The sequence below is a fragment of the Taudactylus pleione genome, unplaced genomic scaffold (genome assembly GCF_031769625.1).
Source record: "Taudactylus pleione unplaced genomic scaffold, aTauple2 ptg000078l, whole genome shotgun sequence".
NCBI classification, from domain to species: Eukaryota; Metazoa; Chordata; class Amphibia; order Anura; family Myobatrachidae; genus Taudactylus; species Taudactylus pleione.
In genome coordinates, this window is record NW_028284480.1 from 1,236,145 (window position 1) to 1,248,271 (window position 12,127).

General features: G+C 41.0%; 1 protein-coding gene and 1 pseudogene across 1 annotated transcript in view; one reads left to right on the plus strand and one right to left on the minus strand.

The window, feature by feature from the left end:
• The window catches only part of KIAA1671 (KIAA1671 ortholog), a 216,504-nt gene that overhangs the window by 22,831 nt on the left and 181,546 nt on the right, over positions 1-12,127 (plus strand). The window lies entirely within an intron of this gene.
• LOC148532374 (5S ribosomal RNA) lies at positions 10,975-11,094 on the minus strand (annotated as a pseudogene).

The following is a 12,127-nucleotide window of genomic DNA, read 5'->3' on the forward strand; positions in this document are numbered from 1 at the left end:
GATGAGGAGTGGGATGCAGCCTTGGAATTTCCCAGCAAGGCTACTACATCTAGAATTCAGCAGATCCAGTTATTTATCATACACAGAACATATTTAACTCGTGTTCGCCTGTTGCGATTCAGGGACTGGCAATCTGACCTTTGTCCCAAGTGTGGTAATGCCCTAGGGACCTTCTGGAATTTACTATGCGAGTGTTCTGTAATTCAGATATTCTGGACCAAGTTTGAAATCTGCTCTGTCTAATACTGGTATTCCCCTCTTTGTACTTACACCATAATTCTGTAGTCTGGGAGCTAGAGAGGATGATGAATTGGATTGCTATAGTGTTCAATGTGTTATATACATTTTTCACCATTTGGTGGTACTTAGGGGCCCTTACATACTTTTGCTATGGGGCCTTCAAATACCTAGTTACACCCCTGCGTATGGGGAAACTATTTCATAGTATGTGCTGGAAGTGGTCGCCTTTCTGTGACTCACACAAATGGACACGGCTAATCTTGTTCTTGTTAACCAAAATTCGCAATGTTTCCCCTGAAATTACATCAACACAGTTCTGAATGAATGTTTGTTATTCTTGAAAACTGTGCGAGTGAGTTACATAAGCAGTCGCCTTCAGGTACCCCCATGAGGAAAAGTCAAGGAGTGTTAAATCCAGAGACTGTGCTGGCCAAGAACCCCGTGAGATCAGTCGTCCTGGAAAACACTCTTTCAAGTAAGTAATAGTGTTTCTGGCTGTATGGGCTGTGTCATTGTCCTTTTGAAACCACGTGAAGGTCTCCTGCATCCGGGCATAACTGCCAGAGTAGTTGTCCTACATGACCATGAATATATGCTGCTGCAAAGTGTAGCTGTAGCCAATGGGTGCTCCATTACGGTTTTCAATGTTCTTCAGAGAAAGCAATTACATGGGTTTCCCTGTTTGGTTGTGTAACTTTTTGAACACCCTGCACAAGTGTCGCATATCAAATTAATCAGCACAGTCTACTTGTGCGTCCTAGTCCCATAGCAATGCGATTTTAGACACATTTTCATCACAAAAGACACCCAACGCTAGCAGAATCTCACGCGCGGTGAGAAGGGCTATTTGCCGTGACTAGAGCAAAGATGTATAAGGACACATATGTAGTTAAAGTGCCAATGTTGATTGCAAGAATGGGAATGGTGATGTGACTGATTTTTAAAAATTGCAAATTGCGTATGCGATTGGTACACTCTAAAACAATAAGGATAAATACAATGTTCTCTCATGTGCGAGAGAAGTTGTCTTGTTGATATTATTATTTTATAGTTACAACACATTATGTTCACAAACTAGGGTTAATTTAATCAGAAGAAAAATAACCTACCAGCACTTTTTTGGACTGTTGGATTAAACCCTCACAAACACGGAGAGGAGAACATACAAACACCACAATGATGGTGGGCTGGCTGGAATACAACTCATGGCCCTATTACAGTAATACTGCAATGCTAACCACTGCACGGCCTATTGCATGCATTTTGTGGTTTTGTTGTGCAGTGAGTGATGTCACATCATGTTCTTGGACAGTTGAATATAAAGGTGTTGTTGTTTGTTTTTTAAAGCTGTTAAATAACCTGTTTTCAGCATATTCCGTGTCATTTTGGAGACTAGCATTGTGTTACTGTGCTGGTGGACTAGTTTGTGGAATATAGTGTGTGACTGACGATGAACTTACATTTCTGGAGAATGTGGAGGCTGCCATTTCCAGTAACCTGGTGGTTCATATACCTTTCCCTATGTCTGGTAACCTGGCTCAACCTGTTTTTCATGCCAGGCCTGGCTATCACTTTTTTGCCTCAGTGCTATTCTTTCATACTTACAACTGTAATCCACAATCCTCTTCACATATTAATCTGTTTCTGTAAAGGGGCCTATCCATTACACGACTTTGTGAACAATCCAACCACAACCAGGAGGTTTTGGTCGCATTGTTCACAAAGTCGTGTAATGGATAGCCGGCAATGCACGTGCACGCTGGGTCCTTGCCGACCCCGACTATCTACTGAACATGCCCGTCAACCTGACACTCGTCAGGTTCGGCATGTTCAGAGATAGGAGGTTGGGCTTCTGCACTGAATGACATTCAGTGAACGCAGTTTAGTGCGGACACCACACCTCGGCGACTTGAAGGTCAACGCTAGATGTTGAGTCTTTAAGGTCGCCTAGTGGATATTCCCTTTACTTACTCTGTGTCCTGTGGCAAAAACTATAGAATGTAAAATGTGTATATAAATATGCATAGTCTCTGCCACAATGTGACCATATTTATTGAAGGTCACAAGCGAAATACAAATGGACAACTTTTATTGAAAGACTGTCCATATTTTTTTTTATTATAATGTAATAGTATGTTTACATACTGCTGTAGATGATAGGTGATTGTGTTACTTGAATATAATTAATTACATGTATACACACACTTACCTGAGACACAGTTGGGTAGTATCACTGCCTATATTTTACAGGCTGGTTTGGACTTAGCAAGGTTGACTTCAACATGGGTTGTAGTTTCCTCTGTGACCAAGGGGTTAGCTAGCTGGTGGCCTTCTCAGAGATCCTCTATTCCTCTCTGAACCAGCAGCTCTCACAATATTCCACTAAGCCTTTGAATTTGCAAACCCAGGCCCCTGGCCAATAAATAATGTCTGCAACCTGATTCCTCTGTGCTAAAGTGGATAATGATTTGAAATATTCACTACTATGCCAGCGATTGTCTTGCTTTTTTGTTTTACTGTTTCTTATGTGAATTCTGTTCTATATTTTGTTTTTCTTTACTTTCTTTTTACATGTTAACTCTCTTTAAACTTTCTATGTTTTTGCTGGTGTTCAGATTTGTGACATGTTTTTATACGCTGCAGTGAAAATGTAAGTACTAAATACTAACTTATTGTGTTAGTTGGTGTCTCTCCAAGGCTGATGCAGTAGAGAGTTCATACTTTTTTTTTCAAACACTAGATGATGGCCTGAGAAACTGGGAACATTTGGCTCTTTCCCCAAAGCTCTTCCACCCCACCCAGACTGTGACAATTGAAGAAGCTTAATTGTGGGAGTACAAGTATATATATATGTGTGTGTGTGTGTGTGTGTGTGTGTGTGTGTGTGTGTGTGTGTGTGTGTGTGTGTATATGTGTATGTATGTGTGTGTGTATGTGTATGTATATATATATATATATATATATATATATATATATATATATAATATATATATATATCACAGTCAGGTCCATACATATTGGGACATTGACAGAATTTTCATAATTTGGCCTCTATTCACCACCACAATGGCTTTGAAATGAAACAAACAAGATGTGCTTTAACTGCAGACTTTCAGATTTAATTTGAGGGTAATTACATCCAAATCAGGTGAACTATGTAGGAATTACAACGGTTTCTATATGTGCCTCCCACTTTTTAAGGGGCCAAAAGTAATGGGACAAACTAAACAATCCTAAATCTAGCTTTCACTTTTTAATACTTTGTTGCAAAACCTTTGCAGGCAATCACAGTATGAAGTCTGGAACGCATAGACATCACCAGACGCTGGGTTTCATCCCTGGTGATGCTCTGCCAGGCCTCTACTGCAAATGTTCTTCAGTTCCTGCTTGTTCTTGGGGCATTTTCCCTTCACTTTTGTCTTCATCAAGTGAAATGCATGCTCAATCGGATTCAGGTCAGGGGATTGACTTGGCCATTGCATAACATTCCACTTTTTAGCCTTAAAAAACTCTTTGGTTGCTTTTGCAGTATGCTTCGGGTCATTGTCCATCTGCACTGTGAAGCGCCGTCCAATGAGTTCTGAAGCATTTGACTGAATATGAGCATATAATATTGCCTGAAACACTTCAGAATTCATTCTGCTGCTTTTGTCAGCAGTCACATTATCAATAAATACAAGGGAACCAGTTCCATTGGCAGCTTTACATGCCCACGCCATGACACGACCACCACCATGCTTCACTGATGAGGTGGTATGTTTTGGATCATGAGCAGTTCCTTTCCTTCTCCATACTCTTCTCTTCCCATCACTCTGGTACAAGTTGATCTTTGTCTCATCTGTCAATAGGCTGTTGTTCCAGAACTGTAATGGCTTTTTTAGATGTTGTTTGGCAAACTCTAATCTGGTTCCTGTTTTTGTGGCTCACCAATGGTTTACATCTTGTGGTGAACCCTCTATATTCACTCTTGTGAAGACTTCTTTTGATTGTTGACTTTGACACATATACACCTACCTCCTGGAGAGTGTTCTTGATTTGGCCAACTGTTGTGAAGGGGTTTTTCTTCACCTGGGAAATAATTCTTCTGTCATCCACCACAGTTGTTTTCCGTGGTCTTCCGGGTCTTTTGCTGTTGCTGAGCTCTCCGGTGTGTTCTTTCTTTTTAAGAATGTTCCAAACAGTTGATTTGGCCACACCTAATGTTTTTGCTATCTCTCTGATGGGTTTGTTTTGATTTTTTAGCCTAATGATGGCTTGCTTCACTGATAATGACAGCTCTTTGGATCTCATATTGAGAGTCGACAGCAACTGATTCCAAATGCAAATGTCACACCTAGAATCAACTCCAGACTTTTTACCTGCTTAATTGATAATGAAATAACGAGGGAATAGCCCACACCTGTCCATAAAATAGCTTTTGAGTTGATCGTCCCATTACTTTTGGCTCCTTAAAAAGTGGGTGGCACATATAGAAACCGTTGTAATTCCTACACCGTTCACCTGATTTGGATGTAATTACCCTCAAATTAAATCTGAAAGTCTGCAGTTAAAGCACATCTTGTTTGTTTAATTTCAAAGCCATTGTGGTGGTGAATAGAGGCCAAAATATGAAAATTCTTTCAATGTCCCAATGTTTATGCACCTGACTGTATGTGCGTGTATGCATATATGTGTGTGTGTGTATATATAATATACAGGTGTATGTGTATATACAAACACTCACACACACTACAAAGTGTATAACAGTTGATTATCTCATTACAATTTCATCTGTCAAGGGGTGGGATATATTAAGGTGCCCATACATCTGCGACAGATTGTCGCGATGCTGCAGCCTGGCATTGCAGAAATCCAACATATTGCATTTTCCCGATTTGACAATCTCGATAAAAAAATTATAGTGATTGTCTAATCGGGGACAATTAACATGTAAAGCTTCAGCGATCCTGCGACGGATCGCTGAACATAGATGGTGAGCGGTCAGCGTTTCCACCCAGCAGATCGGCATTTCTGATCGCATTGCTACAATCCGTCGCAGATGTATGGGCTCCTTTAGGCAGTAAATGAACACTCAGTTCTTGAAGTTGATGTTTTGCTAGCAGGAAAATGAGCAAGCGTAAGGATCTGAGCAACTTTGACAATAGCCTAATTGTGATAGCTAGGTGACTGGGTTAGAGCATCTCTAAAACGACAGTTCTTGTGGGTTAGTACTTACTAAAAGTGGTCCAAGGAAAGACAACCGGAGACAGGGTCACGGGCACACAAGACTCAATGATGTGCGTGGGAGGTCAAAGGCTAGCCCGTCCGGTCCTTTCCCACCGCGGAGCTACTGTAGCACAAATTGCTGAAAAAGTTAATGTTGGCTATGATAGAAAGGTGTCAGGACACATTGCATCACAGCTTGATGTGTATGGGGCTCCATAGCCGCAGCTGACACCTGTCCTCCACCGACAGCGCTTACTATGGGCACGTGAATGTCAGAACTGGACCATGGAGCAATTGAAGAAGTTTGCCTGGTGTGATGAATCACATTTTATTTTGCATAATTTGGAGAGCCGGGTGCATGTGTGTCATTTACTTGAGGAAGAGATGGCACCAGGATGCACTATGGGAAGAAGAAAAGCCGGCGGAGACAGTGTGATGTTCTTGGAAACCTTGGGTCCTGCCATTCATGTGGATGTTACTTTGACATACATCACATGTGTCCTAAACATTTTTGCGGACCAAGTACACCCCTTAATGGCAACGGTATTCCCTGATGGCAGTGTGCTCTTTCAGCAGGATTATGTGCCCTGCCACACTGCAAAGAATGTCTTGAGAACATGATAAAGGGGGGGAATTGTTTTTTATGCGCCCATCTGTAATTGGCTTCCAGCAAAGCAATTCAATTGCTGCTGTGGTCAGGTGCCCATTATTTATCATGCCTGTCTCACACAAATGTAACAGGTTTTGCCACGTAAAGCAGCTAAACCAGGGGTGGGCAGTAAGCGGCATTCCAGCTGTTGTTGAACTACAAATCCATATAAAAGCCATATAGTGTCTCCAGCACAGGTCAGAGGTGTTTGGCTACATCTGGTGAAGACACTCTGGAACAAAGTACCATCTGGTGAGGACCTTTTAGGTCATTACATGGTAACTCACGTTGCAAAGTGACATAGAAAGTATTTGCATGGCTATCAACAGCAAAAGGAATTTATGTGAAATGTATTTTATTTACTTAGAAAATAATAAGACACGGTCATGCTTTAGCAATTCCTGTGTACAGTTTTTTTTAATTGTTTGCCATGTCACATTGTAACGTGAGTTACCATGGAATGACCCTTATATGGATTATGCAGAAAAGCAACACTAATGGAACATTTTGATATTTTGTTTCAGGGCTATTCTGCAAGTATGCGGCAGGTGTATTCTAGAATAGGCTACTAGTGGCAGGTGCATAGTTGCAGAATTTTTAAAAACTTACTTTAGGGACATAAAAATATGCTAGTACCCATTTTCATGTACCCCAAATTTGATGGGACCACTTAAAAAAACGAAAAAAATAACCTAAGTGCTCTTCTGCATCACTTCAATGTCGGGAAAAAAACACCTGCTGTGACGCTATTCTGAGTGAAAGACTTTTTGGTGCCCTGTGTTAGAAAGCGCATTGGCTCCCCCCCATTCTTTCAAATGGGGACATAACGCACCCAAAAAAGGGCCATGGCCTCATGGGGAAGAGATTGGGGAGGCCAAGAGATTCTGGGGGTGAAATAAGAGGAAGCTACAAGTGAGAATGATGATAAACAGAAAATTGACAGGCCCAAACAGCGCCCCTTGTCCTGCGGTGCCCTGCGCCATGGCACCGGCCACACTACCCTAGTTACGGCCCTGACACATACTGTAAGTCGTGTTATTTGTAAGCTGGTGCAAATACACGAGGACAGTAGCCCATTATAGCATACAATTAATTCTAGGAAAAAAATATTTTTCAAGCACAAATTAAAGAGTTGTATCTGCTGTATTGCTATTGATGCCTAATAGTGAATGAGCAGAATAGGTGTTAGTTAGATATTAGTGGTTTGGTTTTGGGTTGGATCTTACCGCCAAGTTCGGATGTCAGAACAAGTGTGATCGCTCTCCCCTGCACATAATGCCGGTAGAGCACACAGCCACTGACACGGATGGGATGGGGGGGGGGGGGTGTGGCGGCCTGGGTAATTAGTACCCGCTTACCCCCTTTCTGCTCCACTGTAAATCTCAGGCATAAAAAAGCAGCAATCGCGAGGAAAAGCAAACTGGTAACTACAGCAAGTTATGTTTTTAATGATGGGAACAACATTTATTATTTTAGGAAGTGGAAACCATTTATATAGCCACAAATTATGTAATGTTGCCTTATGGTAAACATATTTTTAAACCACAGTTAACAACATTGCACCTTCAGTATAATTAATAAATAATATTGTTCTCATTAAAATGAATCAATTTTCCCACTAATATTTTAATAGAATAATTATTTCCTCTTAAAGAGAATTATCAGTGTTATCTGCCTCATTATTCAGCACATAATGATTGCCCTCATTACAAGTTCTAAACTTAGTAAATCGTGTTTTACTATACTTTTATGTTTGTTTTTAATCTTTTTATTTAAAATTGAACATGTACAATAACAAAGGTAGAACAAGAAGTGAACAGTAAATGGCAATAACATGCTTCACAAATGAGCAATAATCACTAGTCCTAGTTCTTTTAGATTAACGTTAGTGGAAAAAAGTCAATGGCACCGCATCTTGCAGCGCTCTTTCAGGCTGAACTCACTCAATTTTGTACACAGCCCTTTGGGGCTGCGCACAGTTTTGAGCAAGTTCAGGCTGTCGTCAAGTACGGCTGTTGTCGCAATGACTCGCTCCCGCGAGTGTAGGGGCGGATTGGGGTGGATAATAAGCCCGGGAAATTTATGGAAGCAGCCCTTATGGGGGCGGGTCTGTTGAGGGGGTGCGGTCTGTGGAGGAGGGCAGGATACTCCTACCTCTTAGGACCTTGAGGGGCTTTTGCAAGCCACTGAGGGGAGCAGGGTCGTCAACAGAAATCTTGGTGAATGATGCACTCTGTTTGGAGACCCCCATCCCTCTGCACTAGGTACAGGCCAGTCAGTTTGGAAGTCTTTTTTTTTTTCTTACCTAGATGGCGGTTTTTCTGCAACGGGGAACCTCTGAAGAATTTGAGCCTCAGGAGATATGAAGGATTAAGTTTAATAATATGTTTAGACGTCTGACCACCTGGGGCACACAGGAGTAAATTAGGAGGAGATAGTGGAGAGGTAAGGGCCGAAACAGAGGATATGAGGGAATGGACCATATTCCATAATGGGACAATCATCTGGCATGTCCACCAGATGTGGAAAAAAAGTACTAGTTGGCCATATAGTGTCTCCAGCACAGGTCAGAGGTGTTTGGCTACATCTGGTGAAGACACTCTGGAACAAAGTACCATCTGGTGAGGACCTTTTAGGTCATTACATGGTAACTCACGTTGCAAAGTGACATAGAAAGTATTTGCATGGCTATCAACAGCAAAAGGAATTTATGTGAAATGTATTTTATTTACTTAGAAAATAATAAGACCGGTCATGCTTTAGCAATTCCTGTGTACAGTTTTTTTTAATTGTTTGCCATGTCACATTGTAACGTGAGTTACCATGGAATGACCCTTATATGGATTATGCAGAAAAGCAACACTAATGGAACATTTTGATATGGGGGTTTGTATCTTGTCGTGAGTATTGTCGCCCAGCGGCAGACCCAAATCCATTTCCTACGTGAGTTCATGGACAGCATGAGGGAGGGTTGGACTCCAATGTCAGAATTGAGGGGTAAATGAAAGTGGGGTTTCTATACTTCTAATGGCAGAAACATTGATGTTTGATGTTCTGTTCTGTTATAAAGTCTACATGTTTGGTGGGTTTCCAGCAGTTTGGACTATAGGAAATAAGTGATATGTAATCCAGACAGAAAACAATTAAACCCATAAATTGGTTCCTTGACGAATGAACACAGCATTCTTTGCTTATGCAGTTGTTATTGGGTACATCAGCCAGGCATGGGAACAAGAGTCTGTGCTGATAGTATTGTGCCAAGCACGTAGCGGGATGTGTAGCACCGATACAGAAGCCTAAAGAAAGCTGCAATTATAAATAAACAGCAATATTTGTGTTCTCTCACTTTATTACCTGTCTTTCAATCTGTGGACAATGCGGTTTATTATACTTAGAAAATAGTTTGTACTCTTAATTGCTTCTGCAGACTTATATGATGATGGAAGTTTGTTTTTTTGTTTAGGTTTTCTGAGTCTGATTCTGTTTGTTTGGAATATATGTGGACAAAGGTTACCCAGGTATATTCTTATCTTGGGACTTCCTCTTTACTGTCAAATTGTGACGTTAATATTTTCTTCATCACAAAGTCTTTATTTTCCAACTTGGAGCAGGCGGACACAATGTTGTAATTATATTAGTATTGATTCTATTAGAAAATAGTTGTTTTTTCTTTGTTTACGCTAGCCATGTGTGTGTGTGTGTGTGTGTGTGTGTGTGTGTGTGTGTGTGTGTGTGTATATATATATATATATATATATATATATAAGTCTTTATATATAAAATCTCCAGGTCCGGCACTCCAGATAATAAACCAAATCCTGCAGGGGTGCCCTCACATAGGGACAAATAGAAGCATGAAGGTGCAGCACTCCCCTCTCAATAAATCAAGCAGAGACTGAGGCCGGCACTCCATAATAACCAAAAATACTTGCCCAGGTGCCATCTGAGGTAGAGAAGACCTGTTGAATAAAAATGCAAAACAGCGGCACTCACGGGGCTGGATAAAGAAGAGTCAGGTACACAATGGGTGTATGTGATTCGACGTTTCAGTCGGTGAGGACTTTTATCAAGAACACAGAAAAGATACAAAGTACAAACCTTTATAGGACTGTGTAGATGTGATGAAGTGCTACACGCGCCCATCTTGCCAGTCGCCGGATGAATGACGTCATCAGCGTGCGGGTGCACGTGGTGACGTTCGGCGTGTGACGCAATGTACGATGACACTCACTTCCAGGCGTCAGCTGCAAGTCAATGGGCGGGATTATGTAAATGAGATCCATGGACACAAAGTATACCATCAATATAAGCTGGACAGTACTGTGATGAATATTATAGTGCATAGCAGTAAAGTGGGAGCATCCAACTAAGTGAACAGGATGCTAGACAAGTGAAACATAAACATAAATATGGCTATGTGCATGTGATATACTGAAAACAAAATAATAAATAAACAATAATACATAATAAATAATAAATAATACACTGCAATCATCAGACTATACTGGTTAAACAAGTAGGTCATGTGGCATATTCTAGGGTAAGGTAATGCAAAACGCTAGCATCGCATAGACTAATGAACACGTGGGGTAGGGCATATGTTAGCGTGAACATGTCTATACACTGTATATAAAGTGAATAGAACATGAAAAAATAACATACATAAGTTATGCCCTCTATTGAGGACAAACTGAAAACGAATAAATAAATAAACGTAATAAATGTAGATGTGGGAGCATTCATTACTAGCTCAACAGGACCAATCCGGAGTGATAGCCTAAGATGTGCTGCAGGCAAGACCACGTAAAGGGTATATAAGATCATAATGACAAAACCAGGTCAAAGGAGGAGAGAAATGGTGAAAGTCCAATATTATATTAGATTTACAAAACCTGGTATTCCAAGGGAGTCACCCACCCTAGTACTAACCAGGCCAAACACTGATTAGCTTCCAAGATCGGACGAGATCGGGCTTATCCAGTGTGAGTATGTTAGTAAATCAAGAAAAGGAAGAATGAACCATAACCTCTCCAGCAGGAATCACCTAATGAATAGGTCATTGATCACTACCTCTTGGTGGTAACTTAAGCCAGAGACACGAGAGGCATAAACCAGAAAGGAATGTATACTTATCTCGACTTAAAAAAGAATAGGCACAAAGCACAAGATTATTAGGTGCTAACTAACGTGAAAAAGCACCAGGTAGGGAGACAACAAAATCACCATTACATCAAACAAGAGATAGAGATAGAAAGTGTCCTTAAGGCTAGATGGATAAACCAACGAATGATAAAGAGGTCAAGATAAAAAGTCTATTTTAGAGAAAACAAGCAAATGATAATGTCTCATTGAGACCCAAAGGTGCAACAGTATTCATATCGTGGATCCACCGTGCCTCTAGTTGTAATAAACGTTTGTCTCTGTCACCACCTCTTCTCATTGCCGGTACGTGATCAATGATCTTGTGCCTCAATGTAGCCAAAGGATGCTTGAGTTCTTTGAAGTGTCGTGCTACAGGCTGGTCATTGTCTTTCCCTTCAAATGCTTGTCTTATGGCGGTACGATGCTGTGCCATCCTTATCCTCATGGTCCAAGAAGTTTTGCCTATGTAGGCCAAGCCACACGGACACCAGATGATATAAACAACAAACTTACTCATGCAGTTGAGAATATGTCTTATGGGAATGCGTTTCCCTGAATGTGGATGAACAACATCAGGACCAGTTTCCATGTATCCACATGTGGTACACCCTATACATTTGTAGCATCCGGGCTTGCGAGCAAGAAAATTAGTTCCTTTTGGCTTTTCAACAGTGGAGATGTCATTATGCACCAGCCATTCTTTTAGATTTTTACCTCTCCTGTAACCCATCATAATCCTCGAAGAGTATAGTGGTTTCAAATTAATGTCTGTGTTGATCACTGGCCAGAGTCTTTTGACCGTAGAGTTGATGGAATTGCTTGAGGAGTTGTACTGGGTTATAAACATGGTCGGTGGTTTAGAGAGGCTATTGGAAAAGTTATTGCGGTTGC